General features: G+C 41.8%; 1 long non-coding RNA gene across 1 annotated transcript; it reads left to right on the top strand.

Moving 5' to 3' along the window:
- The first annotated feature begins 699 nt into the window (after positions 1 to 699).
- On the top strand, positions 700 to 21828 carry LOC117198850 (uncharacterized). The gene is made up of 5 exons (XR_004480099.2): positions 700 to 2935; positions 4066 to 4245; positions 5005 to 5409; positions 7719 to 8901; positions 20649 to 21828. It is a non-coding gene; the product is annotated as an uncharacterized LOC117198850 (long non-coding RNA).
- The last annotated feature ends 2894 nt before the right edge of the window (positions 21829 to 24722 follow it).

The raw sequence follows: 24722 nt of genomic DNA, 5'->3' as shown, positions 1-24722 counted from the left end.
TTTTTGTTCTTTTCTTAGCCAGCCGCTCCCCCAAAGGCCACTGGAAGGAGAGACCGAAATAACTCCCTGTGTCTAGAGGAGTTCATTCCCTCCTGAGTTGCTTTTCTCAGCCCATCAGCAGAGAGTACCACCTCTTCCTGGCCAGGCCCATGATAGCCTCAGCTCTGGCTGGGCCATCAGATCTGGGCTCTGGGAGTGCCACAGTTCCCAGCTCAGTGCCTGGGCGTGGGTGTTCGGGGGGAGGGGTGCTGTCAGGAAATGGAGCAGGCTTGAATGGGCATGGAAGTGTGTGGAGTGGCGGGCAGGGTGGGGTGTGGGTCTGCAATGCACTTCAAGTTGCTGGTCGGGCGTCAGAGGTGGGAAGAGCTAGTCAGATTCTGCCAGCCGCTACCAAAGTCAGAAAGTATGGCGATGTGTTTCAGAGAGGTTCTCCATGCGGTCCAGAACAGGGGTGGTGAACGGGTCTCTTCTTGTACACCAGGCCCTACTGACTGCAAAAGGCTGCCCAGCGTGAGGCTTGAGAACGTTTCTGAGGATACGACTGGGCCCAGAGGAAAAGATCGACTCACCACGTCTGCATGGACGTGGGAAGAGGAGGGCAAAGCAAGTGTTTGCCAAATCACGTGCCAGTGAGGAGATGGGGCTTCTCGGCTGAACTCTATGTCGAGGACATTTTGTGACTTCAGTAAGTCACTTAGCTCTATCTATCTATTCAAATATATGCATCCAAAGATATATATACACATACACGTATGTTCTACTTATAATGCATATATGTATATATTTGTGTATGTATTTGTTTATGTATGCATTTCTATATGTATATTTGCATGTATATATTTGCATAGATATAGCTATAGATTTGGGGGGCTGGCAAGCCTGAAATCTGCAGGGCAGGCCAGCAGGCTGGAGATGCAGGGAAGAATTGACGTTGCAGCTCAAGTCTGAAGGCCATCCAGAGCAGAATTGCTTCCTCTTTGGGGGAACCTCAGTCTTTTTCTTTTAACACCTTCAACTGATTGGATGAGGCCCACCCACACAATGGAGGGCAACCTGCTTTACTCAAAGTCTACTGATTTCAGTGTTAATTACATGTAAACAATACCTTCACAGAAAATGTAGAGCGGTGTTTGACCAAACAGCTGAGCACCATGGTCTAGCCAAGTTGACATATAAAATTAACCATTAGAGAGGTGATCTCAGGAAACACCTACAGAGGAATACAGAAATGCCACAAGGCAGAAAACAACCACCGAAGTGTGTGTTATGAAGTCAGTTACCACTGTGGACAATGGCAGCTTAATCCCTCTGGAGATCTCTAGGTACCAGAGTAGAATACCTGCCTCCAAGTTGTCCTGCCTAAGGGATGAAGGTCTAGGTCGTTCATATACTGACTTCCACCAGTCATTGGTTCAGAGCTGCTTCCAGCACAGGGTTAGTTCCTCATCCTTCAGGCCTGCCACGTGGGCAGGGGAAGCAGACACTTGTGTTCAGAGATAGCGCTCAGGCAAAGAGATGCAGATGCTGGCAGCAAGAAGCAGGGCCAGTGTGCATGGAAATGCTAAGGGCTGAGGGATGTGGATGGGACACAGAAAATATCTACAAAACCAGAGAGAATGATACGTTCTCAGTCTCTCTCATTGAGGGTTTATAACAGTAAAGCGAGAAAATAGAAATGAAAGGACTGGAATTTTAGTCTTTATAAATGAGGTATAATTATTTAATTAAAAAGCTAGAACTTTCAATGAACCTAAATACCGTATTTCTTGAATATTCCATTTAACCAAGATCCTACTGACAGGTGCCGTGTCAGGGTAATTCCTATTCACCTTTCTGGTCTCAGAGAGAATGTCGTATTTTCTCTGTCCCCTCTGGCTAGGTCAGGTCCCATGTTATACACTCTCAAAGCACCCTGTTCTTTTCCTTCAGAACACTTCCCAGCTCCTTGAAGGAAGGAACCATATCTTTCTTTTTTACTATTGATACCCCATCACCTAGCAGAGTACCTGAAACATAGTAGGTGCTCAATAAATATTTGACCAAAAAAATGAAGGGGATATAACAGAAAGCCTTTCTTGGAATCCATTACGCATTGGCAAATGCTGTAAAATAAATTCATACAGTGACTCGAACCGGGATCAAAAGGTATCTTTGAGAACCCGCTTTAATGAAGAGACAATAATGGGGCTTCCCTGGTGGCACAGTGGTTAAGAATCCGCCTACTAAGGCAGGGGACACGGGTTCGAGCCCTGCCCCGGGAGGATCCCACATGCCGCGGAGCACCTAAGCCCATGCACCACAACTACTGAGCCTGTGCTCTAGAGCCCACGAGCCACAACTACTGAAGCCCGTGCACCTAGAGCCCGTGCTCCGCAACAAGAGAAGCCACTGCAGTGAGAAGCCCGCGCACCGCAACGAAGAGTAGGCCCCGCTCGCCGCACCTAGAGAAGACCCAACGCAGCCGAAAATAAAGAAATAAATTTAATAAATAAATAAATTTATAAAATAAAGACAAGAGAGACAATAATGACTTCTCAACATGGCAGTTCTTGGTTAGTAAATGGGTGTTTTTAAAGTACTTGAGTGAAGTCCAAAGCTTAGAATTCTTAATTCCAAAGAATTAAAGTCCAAAATTTCTTCTCTCTAATTTCTTAGTCCGCTCAGTCTCAGTCACAGGTATCCTCCACGTCTGGGTAGAGTAGGGCTTTCTTCAGCAGCTGCCACCTGGGCTGCCTTCGCCTGGAACGGATATCGTTCCTCGGAAGTTGAATTGGCCTCTTGTGTGCTCTGCCTTTAGGAGTCCCGTCACTGCGGCCATGCTGGTCTTCTCAGCACACATTTAATCGGCCACACCATGGTAAGGAGTTGGTCTTTATCCCAAGTGTGCATTGGATCCACCGAAATATTTTAAGAAGGAGGCCGTCGCGATGATTGGGTATGAATTTTAAATAGATTCTTTTGACTGCGGAGTGGAGTGTGATTGGAAGGGGAGCTGAGATAGGTGGAAGAAAGGCCAGTTACGAGACTTGAAGAGGCCAGGTTAGAGTGCATGACGAGATGGTGGCAGCGGCGATAGAGGAAGTGGAGGAATGGCTTTAAAGATGTTGGGAAGTAGGGCTTCCCTGGTGGCACAGTGGCTGGGAGTCCGCCTGCCGATGCAGGGGACACGGGTTCGTGCCCCGGTCCGGGAAGATCCCACATGCCGCGGAGCGGCTGGGCCCGTGAGCCATGGCCTCTGAGCCTGCGTGTCCGGAGCCTGTGCTCCGCAACGGGAGAGGCCACAGCAGTGAGAGGCCCACGTACCACAAAAAAATAAATAAATAAATAAATAAAATAAAGATGTTGGGAAGTAAAATCAGAAGTACTAATCTGCTGTGGAGGATGAGAGAAAGTTCTTTTTTTCATGCAATGACTATGTAGCGCTTTTTCTTTCTTCTTCCTTCCTTCCTCCCTCCTCCCTCCCTCCCTCCCTCCCTCCCTCTCTCCCTCTTTCCCTCCTTCCCTCCCTCCCTCCCTTCCACCTTCCCTCCCTCCCTCCCTTCCTCCTTCCCTCCCTCCCTCCCTTCCTCCCTCCCTCCTTCCCTCCGTCTCTCCCTCCCTCCCTTCCTCCCTCCCTCCCTCCCTCCCTCTTTCCCTCCTTCCCTCCCTCCCTCCCTCCTTCCCTCCCTCTTTCCCTCCTTCCCTCCCTCCCTCCCTCCTTCCCTCCCTCCTTCTCTCCCTCCCTTCCACCTTCCCTCCCTCCCTCCCTCCCTTCCTCCCTCCCTCCCTCCCTTCCTCCCTCCCTCCTTCCCTCCCTCCCTCCCTCCTTTCCTTCCCTCCCTCCCTCCCTCCCTCCCTCCCTCCTTCCCTCCTTCCCTCCCTCCCTCCCTCCCTCCCTCCCTCCTTCCCTCCTTCCCTCCCTCCCTCCTTCCCTCCCTCCCTCCCTTCCTTCCTCCCTCCCTCCTTCCCTTCCCTCCCTCCCTCCCTCCCTCCATCCCTCCCTTCCTTACTTCCTTCCTTTCTTCCTTCCATTCAGTCATTGAAAAACATTTACTGAATGCTGCCTACATTGACTCTATCTTTCAGAAACTGTGCTCTGTACAGCAGGGAGATAACAAGAGGCATCTGCTCTCAAGGAACTCAGTCCAGTTGGAGAAGCTGGGAACAGTTTCAAACAACTATGTGATCATAACAATTTCTTCCATGTGCTGACTCCTCTACGCTGTGCCAGGCACTTGACAAATTGAGGAGTCTTTTGACCTTTGGGTGTGTATTTATTTTATGTGGTTTCAGTGACTGTTTCAGAACATGTAGCCATTTGTAACTCTGATGGAGGCACTGGGAGGTTGGTACACAGGAAGGAATCTAGCCCAGCATCTAGCATCTGCAGATTCACATGGTTTTGCCCTTCTCTACCCATTCCTGCCCACAGAAAAGCTCTAATTAAGGATTCGAACGTGCCCATTAAATTTCCCAGTGATACATCTTTTTTGTGGGAGCCCTTCTCTGAACCCCAATTCTATAATGGCAAGTATTCTGGGAATCATAGGTGTCCATCATCACCTCTGACTTTCTACTCGTCCCGAGTGGGAGACCAGGATCCTGAAAAAACTCTTGAGCAGAGCGTGATTATGATTCACTGGGCAGGAGGAGAGGACCTGTTCCCCTTCTTTATCCCAAGAACGTCCTGCAGATATTTCAACAGTGGAAACAAAGAATAAGGAGGGTTCATTCCTGCAAGCTCCTCATGGACTTGAGACCACTCTTCCGGGTTCCCTAGCAATAATGCACTGCTTTTTGGGGTCTGGACCCCCGTTGGCCCAGCCGCTGAGAGTTCCGGTGCCCCCATCTTTCCCCCAGCTTCCTCTCAGCCCCCCTTTCTCCCCTCATCTCTCAATGCCCTGAAACCTTGATATTTAGAACTTAAGTCTGAGTAATGAACTTTGGTAACAACCAGTCGAGGGTGGACTCAACCCAGTGACCTCAAGGGGAAAGAAGTTTTTCTAAGTGACTTTTTTCTTTTAGGTTTTCAAAGGAACGGGTACTGGACTTTTCATTTCACACGTCACAAATTTGCATCTTCAAAAGCTGGGAAACGTCAACACCTTGGGAAAGTAGAGTGGAAAATCTGTGGACATCTGCTCTCATGGACCAGGCCATCACTAGGCTTTAGGGCCCACGACCCGACTTAGGGCCACCTTCAACCTTCTTAGCTTTGCATAACACACAAGGCCAGGCAGCACATTCCCTGAATGAGGCTGCTAGTAAAACCAGAACCTTGTTTCCACAGAAAGTCAACAATGAAGCCTTTGTGTTTTACTGGAGCGAGACAGGCTTGGAGGAGCTCGGCTTCCCACGGTGGGCTAACACCTTCGCTGGGGCCTTCGTCTCCAGCCCAGGCCCACAGAGATGGGCGTCAGCATTCCTCAGGTATTTCCTGAGGGCCCCTCTCACAGTTCCCTCTCAACGTGTGCATTCATGGCCAGGTCATTTATCCTGCCTGCCACCTTGGGCTGATGAAAATGTTGCTTTGACTTATGGCTTGAGCACTTCCTCAGAAAGTTGGGGACCCCAAGTGAGTTCCACTCCTAACTTTCTTCATGGAAAGGTTTTCATTGTTTATAGCCTGTGAATTTTGGCTGGCAGCCAATGCCGAAGCCAAGAGGAAGACTTCCTCTGTGGGTTTCTGCCTGCGTCCACCACCATGATAAATATGTGATGTTATTGTCAGTATATTTGACTTTCTATAAATCCTTTCTTTGTCTGAGAGGACATCTGCATGGTTTGCAAGTTCATACATTGTCCTCTGCTGTTCATTGGCAATCATGGATTCATTTAATTATTAGGAGATTAATGCCACCTCTTTTTGAGCTCTAATACATCACGTGGTAAAGAAAGCCCAGGCATTTTTGGATTAAGAAGGACTACCCTTCCACCAGACCTCCCTTATAATTCCTGGGGAATATGAGTCAATGACACTAAGACTTAGAAGTACAGAAAAGACGAACTTTCTGTGGGGTGAGGCTTGGTAGCAAATAATAGAATTATTATTTTACTTTGAGGACAGTTGTCTTTTGGATTATAACTGAGAGGTGTTGTAAAATCTTTTCTGACAATCTTTAGAAATAATAGAAATGGTCCTGCCTGGTATGGTTTAGGCATTGCACTGTTGCAATTTAAGGGGATGCGGTGATGCTGTCTAGATACCTAGGTACCATCTCAGGGTTTCCCAAGAGCAGCTTCTTGGTTGGGTCACCACATTCTAGAGAAGTGAGTAAAAACAGAAACTTACTATTACTGGTTTATTATAAAGGGCACAACTCAGGAACAGCCGAATGAAAGAGGTGCATAGGGCAGGGTATTGTGGGTGGATAGGGGGCGGCACGGAGCTTCCGTGACTTCTCTGGGCATGCCACCCTCCCAGCACCCACGTGTGTTCACCAACCAGGAAGCTAGAGAAGCGCTTTTGAACCTTTTTTGAGTCACAGGCCACTTTGGGAATCTGAATTTTTTTTTACTTCCTAGCCCCACATGGTCATACACACCAGTGCACACATTTATACATATAACTTCGTGGAATTCCTTGAACTCCTAAAGACCTATCCTAAAAGGCCATGAACCCCAGGTGAAGAACTCCACTTCTGCAGGCTGGTTCTCAGACTTAAGCTGTGTCATGTCAGGGTGCCAGAAGTGAGGACAGACTCGTGCCAACTGAAATACTAGGCAGTGACACAGAAAGCAAGAAGTCGAAGAACCTATAACAGTACTTCCCTCTTTCCAGTAGCCAGAATGTTTGTGTGTCTCCTTCTTGGTATCCAGAGACCTGGGAAGCAGAATCATTAAGCCAGATATTGCTTGGAGAGGTGGGTGGCCTGGGGGTGGGCATTTTTTACTCCAGCACTGAGGGAGCTCGGTGCTCTGTTCCTGTCTTGAGCAAGGATCATCTCCTTAGCAACCCCAGATCCAGGATTTCTCTCCTTCAGATGGTGCTGGCTATGCATGACAACTTGCACTTCTCTGAACTTGGTTTTCCAGGCTGGTCAGCCCCCTTGATGGACTCACTCTTTCTTTAGACAGCACCTGTGCTCTGGAACCCTGGAGCCATGTCTGACTGTGAAACGGTGCTCACAGTCTTAGCTTAAAACTCACAGGTATGGAGGGTTCGTGAGAGCAGGGGATGGACCCAATCCCTGGTTCACAGCTAGAGGTTCACAGCCTCTAGCTGTCCTAGGAGCTTGCAAGAAAACTGGAAGGAACTCCTGACAGTTGGATGTGGTCTGTGGCCTTCATGTTTCCTTTGTGTCTACCTCAGCCCTGCGGTAGAGTTGCACTTGAGACAGGAGAGGACGGCAGTCTTGTATAGTCAGAGAGCCTGTGATCCACCATGTCTCTCAAATGACTGATTCACAGCATATATATGCATATTCTAATATGGTGTGTTTGTACTGCAGACCATAGTTCCAGCCACTTTGCCAAAAATCCATCTGTACAGTGTGCCCCGTTGGCTTCCATATTTGAAGATCCAAGGTAGCCTGCAGAATGAAGTGGTTGAGTGCCAACTTGGGGGGGCGGTTCCATGGTGTCTTGAAACATTGATATTTGGGTACTCTCTGATATCCAAAAACATCTTCATTGACTAATGTAACCTAAGATGGTAGAAGGATACCTTCCTAAGCCAACATGAAGACTCCGTTGGCCTTTTCTGAACCCTAATGGGGCAATGTTATTTTGGCACGCAGGGAACCCTGAGAGAATTGGTACAGTAGCGATGCCTGAGAAGGGAACCTGCAGCCCAGGCTTTTATTCACCAGTAGGATGAACTGGACATCTGGAAAGATGAGTATCTCAGAACAGTTATTACCTCCCTGTCAAAAGTTTGATAGTTGAGCTGAGGCCTAATATTTCTAACAATAAGAGCAAAATGTTGCAAACTAATGACTGACTTGTCCTGGAGAAAAAGGAGTGTCTGTGCCACAGAGCACTCGTCCCTGGGGCACTGCCTTGTATGTTCATTCTTTAGACTAGCCTTACACCTCATAAATCTGTCAGTCATTTCAAATAAAATTTCTGTTTGTGTCGGGCGAACCATTTCCAGCATTTTATCAGAACGATCTGGCAAACTGGTAAGGCAATGAAGACTGTATTCCACATTGAAATAAGGAGAGAAAGTGAGTTTTTATCTTAGCTGATCATTTCTTTGCTACCTCTAATGCTGCACACCTATTAAAAAGCTAGTGTCACAGTTCCTTCAGTTTGGAGAATTTAAGTTGAATCTTCTCATTTGGGTTGCCATCTGGTGTGCTACTAACAGTCTCAGAGAGTAAGAGGCCATCTGTTAATACTTTTTCCAGGAAGCTTTTTATAGAGCAGTGAAGTGGCAACTCTCAAAAACACATTGTAATGACTTACAAGATCTTGGGTATCTGTACAAGTTGAGGCTGATATCTTATTTCTACCAACGGTATTTTCTTCCATGGAGGAGAGACAGAGGAATCAATAAATATGGCGTATTTGCATGCAAAAAAATGCTTATCCCTAGTATGTGGAGAGCCATGAGGCTACCAAGTTATTGGTCTTATGGTATTTCAAAAGGAGGATTGTAAATATATACTGAGAAGTAATAACAATGATGGTGGTGTTGGTCATCATTGACTGAACAGTCACCGTCTTCCGCCCACTGGGCCAAGTACTTTATGTTCATTATCTTATTTTCTCAACTATGTTTAAAATTTTTGCTCTTAGAAGATTCCCAGTATATTCAAAATAGACTTTCTTTTTTGCATTTGAGGTAAGCCAGTGGTGGAGATATCAACGTCATGACAAAGTTTAAAAAATGACTTGAAGAGCAGTTGAGACAAGGCTCAGGTGTCCCTTTGTGTTCATCAGGCCACGGGAGGAGATGTACACAGGGACACATTTTAGGTAAGTCAGCTTGTCCTTGTTAGACAGTATGATTTTTGGAGGATTGGCTAAAGTAAGCAGTAATATTTAAAATTTCTGTTTTATTTTTGTTATGTTTTCTTTTACATTTACTGTTTATGTCTTTTTTAAAAAAAAACACTTCGTTAAAGCTGTACATATTCAATATAAACAACTTGATGAGTTTGGAGACAAGTATACACCCATGAAACCAACGTCACAATCTATGTCATAAACACACCCAGTACCTCCAAAAACTTTTTACCACCATGTTTATTTACTATTATTTTTTATGATAAGAACACTTAACAACAGATCTATCTTCTTAGCAGATTTTTAAGTATACAATACAGTACCGTTAGCCTCTGGAACTGGGGAAATCAATGTTTGTTGTTTAAGCTATCCAGTTTATGGTACTTTGTCATAGCATCCCAAACTAAGACAACCACCTTTTCTTTGTCCATTCATCTGATAATGAACATTTAGGTTGCTTCCATGTCCTGGCTATTGTAAATAATGTTGCAATGAACATGGGATTACAGATATCTCTTTGAGATCCTGATTTCAATTCCTTTGGATATATACCTAGCAGTAGGATAGCTGGATCATATGGTAGCTCTGTTTAGTTTATTGAGGAACCTTGGGACTTCCCTGGTGGTGCAGTGGTTAAGAATCTGCCTGCCATCCAGTGGACACGGGTTCGAGCCCTGGTCCGGGAAGATCCCACATGCCGTGGACCAATTAAGCCTGTGAGCCACAACTACTGAGCCCACGTGCCACAACTACTGAAACCCATGCACCTAGAGCCTGTGCTCCGCAACAAGAGAAGCCACTGCAATGAAGCCCGTGCACCGCAATGAAGAGTAGCCCCCGCTCGCCGCAACTAGAGAAAGCCCGCACACAGCAATGAAGACCCAATGCAGCCAAAAAATAAAATAAGTAAATAAGTTTATTAAAAAAATAATTTATTGAGGAACCTCAAAACTGGTTTCTATAGTGGCTGCACCAAATTACACTCCCTCTGACAGTATGGAAGGGTTCCCTTTTCTCCACATCCTTGAAAACACTTGCTATCTTTTTTCTTTTTTTTTTTTTAATAATAGCCATCCTAACAGGTGTGAGGTGATATATCATTGTGGTTTTGATTTGCTTTTCCCTGGTGATTAGTGATGTTGAGCACCTCTTCATGTCCCTGTTGACCATTTGTATGTCTTCTTTGGAGAAATGTCTATTTAAGTCCTTTGCCCAGTTTTTAATTGAATTATTTCTGGTTTTTTTGCTGTTGAGTTTTAAGAGGTCCTTATACATTTTGGGTATTAACTCTTTATCATATACATGGTTTGCAAACATTTTCTCCCATTCTGTAGGTTGTCTTTTCATTTTATCGATTGTTTCCTTTGCTGTGCAAAGACTTTCTAGTTTGATGTAATCCTCCTTGTTTATTTTTGCTTTTGTTGCATGTGCTTTTGATGTCATATCCAAGAAATCATTGCCAAAACCGATGTCAAGAAGCTCTTTTAGGAGTTTTACAGTCTCAGGTCTTACATTTAAGTTTTTAATCCATTTTGACTTTACGTCTGTGTATGGTGCAAGATAAGGGTCTAATTTCATTCTTTTGCATGCAGATATCCAGTTTCCCCAACATTATTTATTAAAGACACTATCCTTTCTCCATTGCGTATTCTTGGCATCCTTTGGAAGATCAGTTGACTGTATATGTGTGGGTTTATATCTGGGCTCTTTATTCCGTTCCATTGGTTTATATATCTGTTTTTATGCCAGTATCATACTGTTTTGATTACTGTAGCTTTGTAGTATAGTCTGAAGTCAGGAAGTGTGATGCCTCTAGCTTTGTCCTTGCTCAAAATTGTTTTGGCTATGTGGAGTCTTTTGTGGTTCCATATGAATTTTAGGGTTGTTTTTTCTATCTCTGTAAAAAATGCCACTGGGATTTTGATAGGGATTGCCCTGCATCTGTATATTGCTTTGGGTAGCATGGACATTTTAACAATATTGATTCTCCTAATCCATGAACACGAGGTAGCTTTCCATTTACTTCTGTCTGCTTTAATTTCCATCATCAGTATTTTATAGTTTTCAGTGTACAAGCCTTTCACCTCCTTGGTTAAGCATGCTCCTAAGTATTTTCTTCTCTTTTGATTATAAAAGTAATACAGGTTCATTGCTGAAATTTAGGGAAATATAGCAAAAGTTATAAAAAGGAAAAATCACTAATGATTACTAATGGTCCTATTAAAATCATCATCACTTTTAACGTTTGAAAAACAACTTTTAGTTCTTTTTCTATGCTCTTCACACCATGCCCACCCTCCTAACAAATGAGTCCCTCTTTATGTGCCATTGTAGTAACCTGTAATATTTCTTCAAGACACTTACTGAAATCTGTAGTTATATATTTATTTGTGTATTTGTATGCTGAATACATGTGCTGTACCGGAGTGTAAATGCCACAGGTCAAGTTTGTGTTCTTGTTCATGACTGTATCCCTAGAACCTACTAGAGTGATTGCTACATAATCGGTGCCTGATAAATATTTATTGAATAAATGAACTTATATATATGTGATTTAAAATCATATAATTAAATTTTCTTTTATTAAAATATCACACTGTTTCAATTTCAATTATGTTTAAAATTTTTGTACTCTTAGTGGCTTCCCGATACATTCAAAACAGACTTTCTTGTTATATTTGAAGTAAGCCAAATGGTGGAGGTACTTATATACTTAAAATATATAATATAAATATATATATATATTTAAATTGAGATTATACTTTAATACTATTTTATAACATGTTTTTATTACTTTACCCTGTATTGTATTTTACTTGACAATATATTGTATTTTGTAACTATTTTTATAATTCTGATATTTTTGTCAGATAATTTTTGATGTGTGGTATTTTATCGTATAAGATAAATGGACCAGGATTTTTTATACTTTTTTTTTTTTTTTTTTTTATTTATTTATTTGGTTGCACCGGGTCTTGGTTGCAGCATGCATGTGGGATCCAGCTCCCCGGCCAGGGATCGAACCCAGGCCCCCCGCATTGGGAGCATGGAGTCTCAACCACTGTGCCACCAGGGAAGTCCCTTTATACTGTTTTTAATATTTTGTTCCTGTAAGTACTGTTGTATGTTTTTTTCACTTTTTGAAAATTGAAGTATAGTTGGCTTACAGTGTTGTGTTAGTTTCAGGTGTACAGCATAATGATTCAGTATTTTTGCGTATTATATTCCATTATAGGTTATTACAAGATAATGGGTATAATTCCCTGTGCTATACAGTACATCCTTGTTGCTTATCTGTTTTGTTTTGGTTTTTTTTTGTGGTATGTGGGCCTCTCACTGTTGTGGCCTCTCCCGTTGCGGAGCACAGGCTCCGGACGCGCAGGCTCAGCGGCCATGGCTCATGGGCCCAGCCGCTCCCCGGCATGTGGGATCTTCCCGGACCGGGGCACGAACCTGTGTCTCCTGCATCGGCAGGCGGACTCTCAACCACTGCACCACCAGGGAAGCTCGCTTATCTATTTTATATATGATAGCTTGTATCTGTTAATCCCATACCCCTAATCTGTCCCTCCCCTTTTCCCTCTCCCATTTGGTAACAACAAGTTTTTTTTTTCTATGTCTGTGAGTCTGTTTCTGTTTTGTATACACATTTGCTTGTTTTATTTTTTAGATTCCACACATAAGTGATATCATATAATATTTGTCTTTGTCTGACTTTTTTCACTAAGCATAATACTCTCTAGGTTCATCCATGTTGCTGCAAATGGCAGTATTTCATTCTTTTTTGTGTCTGAGTAATGTTCCATTGTGTTCCATATATATACCATATCTTCTTAATCCAACTGTCTTGTTTTTGGTTTCATTTTTTTGTATATTTTTTATTGAAGTGTAGTTGATTTACAATGTTTCAGGTGTACAGCAAAGTGATTCGGTTATACATACATATATATATTATTTTTCAGATTCTTTTCCATTATAGGTTATTACAAGATATTGAATATGATTCCCTGTGTTATACAGTAGGTCCTTGTTGTTTACCTATTTTGTATATAATAGTGTGTATCTGTTAATCCCCAATTTCCAATTTATCCCTCTTCCCCTTCCCCTTTGGTAACCATAAGTTTGTTTTCTATGTCTGTGAGTCTGTTTCTGTTTTTGTAAATAAGTTCATTTGTATCATATTTTTAGGTTCCACATATAGGTGATATCATCTGATATTTGTCTTTCTCTGTCTGATTTACTTCACTTAGCATGATAATCTCTAGTTTCATCCATATTGCTGCAAATGGCATTATTTCATTCTTCTTTATGGCTGTGTAGTATTCCATTGTGTGTGTGTATATATATATATATATATACACATATATATATATATGTATGTATGTATATATATATACACCACATCTTCTTTATCCATTCATCTGTCAATGGACAGTTAGGTGGCTTCCATGTCTTGGCTATTGTAAATAGGGCTGCTATGAACATTGCAGTGCATGTATCTTTTCGAATTAGGGTTTTTGTCTTTTCTGGATATATGCCCAGGAGTGGGATTGCTGGATCATATGGTAGCTCTGTTTTTACTTTTTCAAGGAACCTCCATACTGTTCTCCATAGTGGCTGAACCAATTTACATTCCCACCATTAGTGTAAGAGGGTTCCCTTTTCTCCACACCCTCTCCACCATTTATTCTTTGTAGACTTTTTGATAATGGCCATTCTGACCAGTGTGAGGTGGTATCTCATTTTAATTTTGATTTGCATTTCTCTAATAATGAGCGACATTGAGCATCTTTTCATGTGCCTGTTGGCCATCTGTATGTCTTTTTTGGAGAAGTGACTACTTAGGTCTTCTGCCCATTTTTTGATTGGGTTTTTTGGTTTTTTGATATTGAGCTGTGTAAGCTGTTTGTATATTTTGAAAATCCCTTGTTGGTTGCATAGTTTGCAAATATTTTCTCCCATTCCTTAGGTTTTCTTTTCATTTTGTTTATGGTTTTCTTTGCTGTGCAAAAGCTTTTAAGTTTAATTAGGTCCCCTTTGTTTATTTTTGCTTTTGTTTCCATTACTGTAGGAGAAGGATCCAAAAAGATACTGCTGTGATTTATGTCAAAGAATGTTCTGCCAATGTGTTCCTCTAGGAGTTTTATTGTATCTGGTCTAACATTTAGGTCTTCAATCCATTTTGAATTTATTTTTGTATATGGTGTGAAGGACTGTTCTAATTTTGCTCTTTTACATGTAGCTGTCCAGTTTTCCTGGCACCACTTATTGAAGGACTATCTTTTCTCCGTTGCATATTCTTGCCTTGTTTGTTAATGGACCGTGGATGTGTGGGTTTATTTCTGGGCTCTCTATTCTGTTCCATTGATCTATGTGTCTACTTTTGTGCCAATACCATGCTGTTTTGATTAGTGTAGCTTTGTAGTATAATCTGAAGTCTGGGAGGGTTAAACTTCCAACTTTGTTCTTTTTTCTCAGGATTGCTTTGGCAATTTGGGGTCTTTTGTGGGTCCATATACATTTTAGGACTATTTGTTCTAGTTCTGTGAAAAATGTCATGGATATTCTGATAGAGATTGTATCAAATCTGTGGATTTCTTTGGGTAGTATGGCCATTTTAAGAATATTGATTCTTCCAATCCAAGAACATGGGATATCTTTCCATTTCTTTGAATTATCTTCAATTTCCTTCATTAATGCTTTATAGTTTTAAGTGTATAATTCTTTCACCTCCTCAGTTAGGTTTATTACTAGGTATTTTACTTTATTTTTTGATGTGATTTTAAATGGGATTTTTTTTTTACTTTCTCTCTCTGATATTTCATTATAAATGTATAAAAAATGCAACAGATTTCTGTATATTATGCTTGTATCCTACAATCTTTGCTGAATTTATTTATTAGTTCTAATAGTTTTGGGGTAGAGACTCTAGGATTCTCTTTTTTTCTGTGTGAGGTTTTTTTCTTGCTTATTTGTAAGCACTCTTTGCATATTGAGGTTACTGACCCTTGTCTGTAAAATATATTTCAATTTTTTTCCAAATTTGTTATTTCTCTTATTCTTTTTTTTTTTTTTTTTTTGCGGTATGCGGGCCTCTCACTGCCGTGGCCCCTCCCGCCGCGGAGCACAGGCTCCAGATGCGCAGGCTCAGCGGCCATGGCTCACGGGCCCAGCCACTCTGCGGCACATGGGATCCTCCCGGACCGGGGCACGAACCCGTGTCCCCTGCATCGGCAGGTGGACTCCCAACCACTGCGCCACCAGGGAAGCTCTCTTATTCTTATTTATGGTCTTGTTGAAGTAAATAAATTTAAAACTTTTATGTAGTCAAAACTAGCAGTCTTTTCCTTTATATCTTCTACCTACTTATGCTTAAAGAATTATTCCTTCCCCTGGGATTAAATATTCACCTCAATGATGTCTAGCTTATTTTCCCCCAATGGTTAAACATTTCACATTTAACTATTTATTTCATAGGGTATTTATAATGGTGTAGAGGAGGAAAAATAATTTTGCCTCTGCCCTTCTAGATTCTTGGATGAGACGCTCCTGTAATAAGAAACAGATTAAAAGGAGGAAAATGATTTTAATTATGTATGCACATATGTAGGTACAGGAACCCCACAAAGATATGAGTCTCAAAAAGGCAGCCAGGCAATTCAGGCTTATATACCATCCTGGGCTAAGGAAAGGGACAGGGCTCTGGGGTTTCAAAGGGGAAGAAGGCCACTCACAGGAGGGTGAGAAGAGGAAATATACGGTAAACAGAATTTTCCCTGCCATGTAGGTAAGCGTCTCAGATGAAAAAAATAAAGATCTCTAGTAACAGCTCCCTTCCTGGTACAGACCCCTTTCTAATGTAAATGTCTCTTACAAAAGGGTAGCTTCTACTCTGTTTTTAGAGCTTCTCCTGTGTCTGCAGTTTCTCAAAATAATCAGCTCAAAATAATCCTTAACAAAGAGTCATATTTTGGGGTGGCATATTCTGCTACTCTTCAATGGCCTATAGTGCAAGAATACTGATTCACTTTATTTTTCCCCATATTGAACCAATTCTACCAGCTCTATCCAAACTCTTTACTAGCTTAGATTTCAAATCCCTCTTGCTAAAATCTTAGTCTACCCTTAATATTCTAAAGGTTTTATTTGTGAATGGGATTTTCTTTTAAAATTGTATTTTCCAACTTGTTATTGCTGGCATACAGAATACTCTAAATCCTGTACATTTATTTTATAACCACCTAATTGAATTATCTTAAGAGTTCTTATAGTTGATTCTCGTGTATTTCTAAGTAGAAGCAGAGTGTGATAACATCTGAAAATACGATCATCTTGTCCTCTCCTTCGCAGTATTACCTTCATTTTTCTTGCTTTGCTATGTGTATATCTATGAATAATTGTACAGAATTGGGATCATATAGAACATAAAATTTACATACAAAGTATATCTTCATTTAATATAGTGTGAGCATTTCCTCATTGGTACCTTATTACTTTAAGAAAACCCTAAATTTAATATTTGCATAAAATTCCATTGCATGATATACACTAGGATTTTAAAAATTTGAGAGGCGCTTCTTTAAATTTAACTTTTGATTTTGAAATAATTTCAAATTGACAAAAATTTGCAAAATAGTACAAAGGAGTCTCATATTCCCTTCATCCAGTTTCCTCAAAAGTTAACATCTTACATAACCATAGTATAAGTATCAAAACCAGAAAATTAACATTGATACAATATTATTAACCAATCTACAGATGTTACACAGATGTTAACAATTGTTCCACTGATATCTGTTCTTTTTTGGTCCAGGATCCAATCCAGGATCACGCATGGCATGTAGTTGTCATGTCTCCTGCATCTTTTACGATCTGGGATGGTCCTTTAGTCTTTATCTTTACCGATTCTGAAATTTTGAAGAGAACTGGCCACTTATTTTGTAGAATGTCATTCAAGCTGGGTTTGTCTGACATTTCCTTGATTAAATTCATATTTTGCATTTGGGGCAAGAATGCCTCAGAAGTGATTCTGTGTGCTTCTTAGGGCATGATATCAGGAGGTGCGTGACGGTGATACGTCCCATGCTGATCATGTTAACTTTGATCATTTTTTGCCGGCTTTCTTCACTGTAAAGTTAGTATGCTTCCCTTAGTAATAATAAATATCTTGTGGTAAAATATTTTGAGACTATGTAAATATCCTGTTGCTCATCATAGTTTCATGCACCAATTTTAGCATCTGCTATTGATTCTTCTTAAAAACGGTGGCGTTTGCCAAAGGGTGATTTTCTATGTCCATTATTCTGCCTATATTTATGAATTGAAAGAGCTTTTCTTTCTACCTCATTTATTTATTCAATCAAGTATGTATATGTCAGTATGAACTCATGTATATTTATTTTATACTTCGGGTTATACTACTTTATTTTGTTGCTCGAATTGGTCCAACTTTAACCGTTGACTGCTCTTTCAGGTTGGCTCCTAAATTCCTTTGACATATCCTCATCCTTTTATTCTTCGAGCATTTCCTACTTTCTGGTATACAAGATGCTTCGGGCGCATCTTGTACATTTACCGCCCCAGTCCATTTCTCCAAGGAGAATGGTATTCAGAAATCAGGATCTGGGCACTAGGTGTGGTCATTGCCATTGGGGTCATTGCTTCTAGGTCCTCTCAGTAGATAGAGCTAGGAAGAACATGTGTGTATACACAGACACACAACATACACACATTCAGATGCATATTGTATGTCCTGCTAAGGAAATATGTTCATGATCACATGTTATTAAGAACGATTATTAGGAACTCATGTGGATTTTAACAAATGCCCTCTTAACACCTATTAAGATGGTCATATGGCTTTGATTCTGATGTGATGAATACTAATCATAGATTTTTCTAATAAACATGTAAAATAAAACCTGCCTGGTCCTAGTAAACAAGTCTTAAAAAGTTATTATTTTTCAGGAATTGCTTTGCTGATATGTTATTTGGAGTTTATACTTCTATATTCACAAATCAGGTGGCGTATTAGTTCTCATTTTTGATGCTTTGTCAAGTTTGGATATAGAAGTTAAGGTGGTTGGTTGTATTTGTTTCCGATGGCTGCTGGACCAATGATCACAAACTGGGTGGCTTAAAACAACAGAAATGTGTTGTCTTACAGTTCAGAAGGCCAGAAGTCTGAAATAAAGGTGTAGAGATGGTTGATTCCTTCTAGAGGCTCTGAGGGGAAATCAGTTCCATGCCTCTCTCTCCTAGCTTCTGGTGGTTGTGGGCAATTCTTGGCATTTCCTGACTTGCAGATGCATCACTCTAATTTCTGCCTTCATCTTCACATGGCTTTCCCCTGTTTGTCTCTTTGTGTCCTCTTGTCTTCTCATAAGGACACCAGCCATTGGATTTAAGACTCACTCTAAATCCGGAATGATTTCATCTTGAGATTCTTAACTAATTGTAACTGCAAAAACTCTATTTCCAAAGAAGATCACAGTCTGAGGTTCCAGGTGGACATGAATTGGGGGGTGAAGGGTGGCGCTATTCAACCTGCTACAGTGGCTCAGTGAAATTCAGTGGATAAAATTTTTATTTTATTTTTTTGCAATTTGGAACCAGTAATCTGAAAGCTAAGTGTGAGGTCTTTATACACAGCATTTCTCACTTTAAATCACTGATGCTTGAATGTACCATAGTCTAATCTTTGGCATTCCTTTGTTGTTTAGGCTGTTTAGTGCCTCAACCATCTTTATAGTTTTTTCCTTGGTTAATTGTGTTTTCTCATATATAAACCTATACACCACATGTAATTCAAAAGTGTTTATATGTTAATCAATGCAGCAGGGTATATGTATGATATAGATGGATAAGGTTATAAATATTGGCATCTGGCAATAAGCTGACATCTGGTGTGTAGTACCACCAGATACTTTTAATTAATTGATTTATGTTCATAATTGGTTTATGCGTACTACATAAATATCACTCTTATTTTTATTGAAAAATTAACCATACATTTGTGATGGCTTTAATAGGGATTAAATTCCTCTCATCAGCTCATATCATATTAAAGAGCTGCCGTTCTCACCATATGTCATAGAAAGGTGGCCTCAAATGTCAGTCCTGATAGTGTCCCCAGAGGGGCCATTCAAACTCGTAAGATGAGTTGAATTTCAATGGGCATATAAGTCTCCTGCCAGACCCAGGGAATAACCTGAAGATGCCAAGAAGATCAAAGAGTGGGAGTCTGGCAAGGTCTGTAAGGAGCATGTGCGACAGACGGGGATGTGGGAGGGAGAGTCAGTGGACCGGGGCCAACTCGGGGAAAGGCCTTTCTGTTCAGGAGGGAGTGCAAGCCCCTGGCTTCTCTTGCAGAGACCACTTGAATGGCCCAAATCTTTTCCGCCTCTGCTTTGGTTTCTATCCAGCCTCATCAGCAATGCCAGGGATGCTTCCTCCACAACCCCACCCCCACCAGAGGATCAAATCCCAGTTTGTGGCCCTGAGCTCTGAACTAGGAAATACGGGAGAGAAACCTATGACACTTGGAGGCTATCTGGCCAGTAGGGGTATTTAATCCAACCTCATCCAAACCCTTCCTAACAGAAGACCACCAGTCAAGATTGAGAAACTGAGTTGTGTACTTTCTCTGAACATTCTCCCTCTACTTTTAAAATGAATACATGGTAGGTGCTCAATTCATGTTTAGTGAGTAAATACTTCTTGACTTCCTCTATCGTACCTGGCACAAAGCTGAGCGCACGGAGGTAACTGGTCACCATTTTCTTGAGCACCCTACTGCATGCTGGTTGCCTGCCTGAGTTATCTCACTTAATCCTCACAGTAAAGGCAGATGACGGCCACCTCCGAAGCTACTGTGAGCATTAAGGGATAGAATCCACGTAACCCACTTACCGTAGGGTGTAGCTATTATGAGACTGATTTTATAGATGAGGAAATGGAGGGCCAGAAAAGTTAACAACTTGCCCAAAGTCACACGGGAAATAATAGACTTGGGATGACAGCCTGACTTTATCAGGCTCAAAGCCCGTGTCCCCACTGTTTTATCCTAGAGGGAAATGGGTTAGCTGTTATGGAATAAAGAGCCTCTTTAAAGGCTGTCTACCCCAGGAGCACATTAAGCTGGTTATCTGGCTGTACTATTTTGCTGATTAATTTAGTAATTGCTTAAAACCAATAAAAATGATTATGGTAAACTTTTAAAGTTTCTGGAGAAAAGACGGTTCAATTTTGGCACAGTGGAACAAGTAGGGGAGAAGCAAAGAGATGGAGATGAAGGGAAGCAGAAGCCTTCATTGGCTTGCCACGTGCCTGTTTTTCAAATTAGACATTCCAAAGTCTCCCATCAGGGTGGTTTAGTGTGTCCATCTAGGCAGTTTTCCACTGCTTGGAGGAGACACAAAAGCTTTTGTTCATCATGAAAGCATTTTCTCCTTCCCATCTACAGTAATTGCCAAGAATGAGCTCTGTTACAGTCATTGCAAAGAAGAATGATGACCTTTCTTTGCCCAATGCCACGTCTTAGAATTCAGGACCAACGTGAGACACTGCAAAGGCAGCAGCCTCCTGTGTGGGTCAGTGGTACTGTGGTTTGAGTTGCCTTTTAGACCATTTGTCTTCGGGGAAGGTCCAGGATGCTTCAGCCACTATAAAGAATTGTGTGCTTTTGCAAAGGGCCATACACCTCCCTTCTTTTTCAGATGCAACATCTGAAACCCAGAGAGCAGGAGGGATTTGGTCCATGTTGCTCAGCAAGAGTGGCAGAACCAGGACTTGAACCCGGATCTTCTAACTTCTGTGGGGAAACTGAACTTAACCCAACTTCACTGAGGAATGTCAAAGGATACAACTAACCATACGTGCTGGATAAACTGTCAGGGGAAACTGGTAAGGAACTGTGAAGAACAAACGTCAAAGTCAGCCTGATAATTATGAAAAACTACATCAGAGTAACTACTGTCAAGGTAACTACCGATGTGAATTGAGTATGTGCTGCTCGCTGAAAGTAGGGTGATGGATAACGACTGTAGCTTTAATTCCGTGTAAACAGGTCTGAACAGCTACTGTAGCTTTGGAGTTACTTGCTAGCTCCCTGCAGGCGTTCAAGGTATTCGCTCTGCTCAGCGGTAATGGTTACAATCAGCTCATTCTATACTGAGGAATTGGCATGCTCCTTTGGGTCTTGCATTTTTCTTTTCTTTTCCTCCGATACTTCCAGGCCAGCAAACTGCACTACAGATGGCCTTTTCACTTCTTGCCTGATCACTATTAAGGATCCAGGAGTTTTTTTCAGGTAATGAGGGAGTAGTCCTGTGGGCAGAAACAAAACCAAACAACACATCTTCCCTCACTTCCGCAAGCTCCTCAGTTCCCTCATTCCAGTCATCTGTGAATTGGGAAGAATATTGCTGTTTTATTTGGGAGGCTGCTATCCCCTGCTGGATACTGGACAGGCTTCTTCCACACAAGAATGCACCAATGCATGGGAGGTAGGCTGAAAAATGGCTCCTTGAGACATCAGGCCCTAATCCCTTGGACCTGGAAATGTTACCTTATTTGAAGAAAGGATCTTTGTGGATGTGATGAAGTTAAGGATCTTGAGATGAAGACATTACCCTGGATTATCTTTAGGTGGGCCATTTAGGTGAGCCCTAAATGCAGTCACATGTATCCTTGTCAGAGGGAGACAAAGGTGACACACACACACACAGAGGAGGAGGCAATATGGAGATGGAACAGAGAAAGATTTGAAGATTCTAGTTTTTTGAGGATGCAGCCACAAGTCAAGGAATGCTGGCAGCCACCAGAGGCTGAAAGATGCTGAGGACAGATTCTGCCCTGGAGCTTCCGGAGGAAGTGTGGTCCTGCTAACCACTTAATTTCAGGCAAGTGAAACTGATTTCAGACTCCAGAACTGTAAAAAAATACATTTCTACTGTTTACGCCACCAGGTTTGTGGTAGTTTGTTATAGCATCCACGGGAAACTAATATAGTCGATTACTCACACAGTGAACAGCACAAAGATTCCCCAAGGTGAAGGGCTCAGGTTCAGTTTAGGGCAAAACAGCAGTGAGGTGATGGTGGATGGCTTCAGGTTTTTATGGTGGTGAGAGGGGGTGGAGCTGGGGTGGGAATTTGTGTGCAGAGGCTGGGCCTTTCATGGTTTGAAATTCCCACTGGTGCCCAGGACAGAGCACTGAACTTGCTCAGATATGGGGCCAAAGGGAAAGGAGGAGGAATGGGGCTTGAAAGCTCTCAGCAGTCAAAAACCATGGGACTTCCCTGGTGGTCCAGTGGTTAAGACTCTGCTCTTCCAATGCAGGGGGCGTGGGTTCGATCCCTGGTCGGGGAACTAAGATCCTGCATGCTGCACGGCTCAGCCAGAAAAAAACAAAACGAAACAAACAAAGCAGTCAGAAACCAAAACTCAGTTAGACGCTGATCACAACGCCCTAACTCATAGAGTTGTTGAGCGTTGAGTTAAAACAAGTAAAGCCTTTAGAACAGGGTTGGAGAACAGGGCTCTGCACAAATTAATTTCTAATAAAGATTAGCTGTTATTATTTTTACCATTTTTTTTCAGTTTCCTAAGCCAGTACTGGAGTACTCAAGAAGCTGGTCCTGAGCTCTCTTTTCCCTCTCTACACTTCCTCCCCAGGGTGATTTCATCAATCCCAATACCTTTCAATGATACACAGATTTACCGCTGCCGTGGACCTCTCCCCAAGCTCCAGATTACAACATCCAATTCCCTACGCACCATCCCTACCTGGACCTCTAATAGGCATCTCAAGCTCCGTAAGTCTTCTCCTAACCTGAATCCATGGTCTTCCCCTGCAAATACTGTTCCTCTAGCCAGTCTTCCCTACCGGATTGATTCACACTACCATCTTTCTGTCGTTCAAACCAGGAACCCGGAAGTTACCCTTGACTCCCCCGAACCACTCCAATCATCACCAAGCTCAGCTGATTCTGCCTTCTCTCTGTCGCCACTAGCTACTTCATTTCAGGCCCTTAAAGTGCATCAGTCCCGGGAACCCCATCACAAGTCCCCAAGGAGACCAGCTCTGAATCTCCCTAGATCAGTGGGCCTCCATCCTGGCTGTATTTGAGAAATACCTGTTTTTTGGTTTTGTTTTTTTAAATTACCACGCCATACCCTGGATAAAGTAGGTCAGAATCTCTAGGGTGGGGCTGAGACATCAGAACATATAAAATCCCCTCAGGTGATTCCAACATGCAACGAAGCTAGAAGACCACTGTGTTGGACTTTAGGTGAGAAGCTGGACCCTGATGCCAGAGCAAATAGACAGAAGAAACTTTAGTGCTGGCTGTGTTGGTACCACATGGCTTCCCAGCTGCCAGCTCTTCTGGCTTTTGTGGCCCAACGGCAAATACTCCTTTTCTTTTCTTTCGAAAGTATTTTATTTTTATTTTTTTTAATTGTGGTTTAAAACCTGTAACATAAAATTTACCATCTTAACCATTTTTAAGTGTGTAGTTCAGTAGTGTTAACAATATCATACCTTTGTGCAACAGATTTCTAGAATTTTTTCATCTTGCAAAATTGAAACCCTATACCCATTGAAGAGCAACTCCCTGTTTCTCTCTGCCCACATCCCCTGGCACCTACCCTTCTACTTTCTGTCTCTATGAAATTGACTACTCTAGGGACCTCACAGAAATGGAATCATGTAGTATCAATATTTGTCTTTCTGTGACTGGCTCGTTTCATTTAGCATAACGTCCTCAAGGTTCATCCACGTTGTAGCCGGTGTCAGAGCTTCCTTCCTTTATGAGGCTGAATAATATTCCATTGTAGGTATACTGATTGCCAACCAGTTGTCCAAAGTAGTTGTAACACTTTACACTCCCTCCAGCAGTAATGAGAGTTATAGTTGCAGTGGATATATTCTCAAGGGGGTTAGGGTCAGTGAGTTCTCTATGATTTTGATGAGTAAGTATATTCTGGATGATCTTGGGGACCACACATAAGTGAACTGTGATACTTGGCTTCCGTGTCTGCTTTAGCACTGGTATTGGTGATTGTGATCAATGCAAATGGCAGTGTTTCTCAAACTTGAGACCACAGAACATATTCTCAGGAGTCCACAGATGTGTTCTTGGGGTCTTCATATATTCAGGATTGGAAATCACCTTTTATTCAATATTTAATTTAATCCTTACAATCACCTTATAAGGTAGGTACTATTATTGACCCCATTTTACAGATGAGGAAAACGAGAGTCAGAAAGAGAAAATGATTCACCCAAAGTCACACAGCTAGTGAGCAGTAAAGACTCAAGCCCAGGTCTTATTGCCAAGCATTTTATGATTACAAAGCACTAACTAGTAAGCTACCTTCACGAAGACACTTCTTGTTGATCTATTTTTTTAAACAGCTTTATTGAGATATAATTCATATACCATACAATTCACCCATTTGTAGTGTACACATCAATGACTCAATATATTCACAGAGTTCTGCAGCTTTCACCTTAATAAACTTTGGAATATTTTCAGGACTCCAGAAAGAAACCCTACACACCACGGTCATCACCTCCCAATCTCTCTATCCGTGCCCAGCCTTAAGCCACCAGTAACATCTTTTCTGCTTATGGGTTCACGTATTTTGAATATTTCATATAAATGGAATCTTATAATACATAGTCCTTTGTGACTGGCTTCTTTCACTTGGCATAATGTTTTCAAGGTTCATGCATTGTTGTAGTATCCATTTATTTTATGGCCAAATTATATTCCATTGCATGGA

This window comes from Orcinus orca, chromosome X (assembly GCF_937001465.1).
Source record: "Orcinus orca chromosome X, mOrcOrc1.1, whole genome shotgun sequence".
In the NCBI taxonomy this organism is placed as follows: Eukaryota; Metazoa; Chordata; class Mammalia; order Artiodactyla; family Delphinidae; genus Orcinus; species Orcinus orca.
Note: the sequence above shows the minus strand (reverse complement) of the source record. Positions and strands in the feature narration are given on the sequence as shown.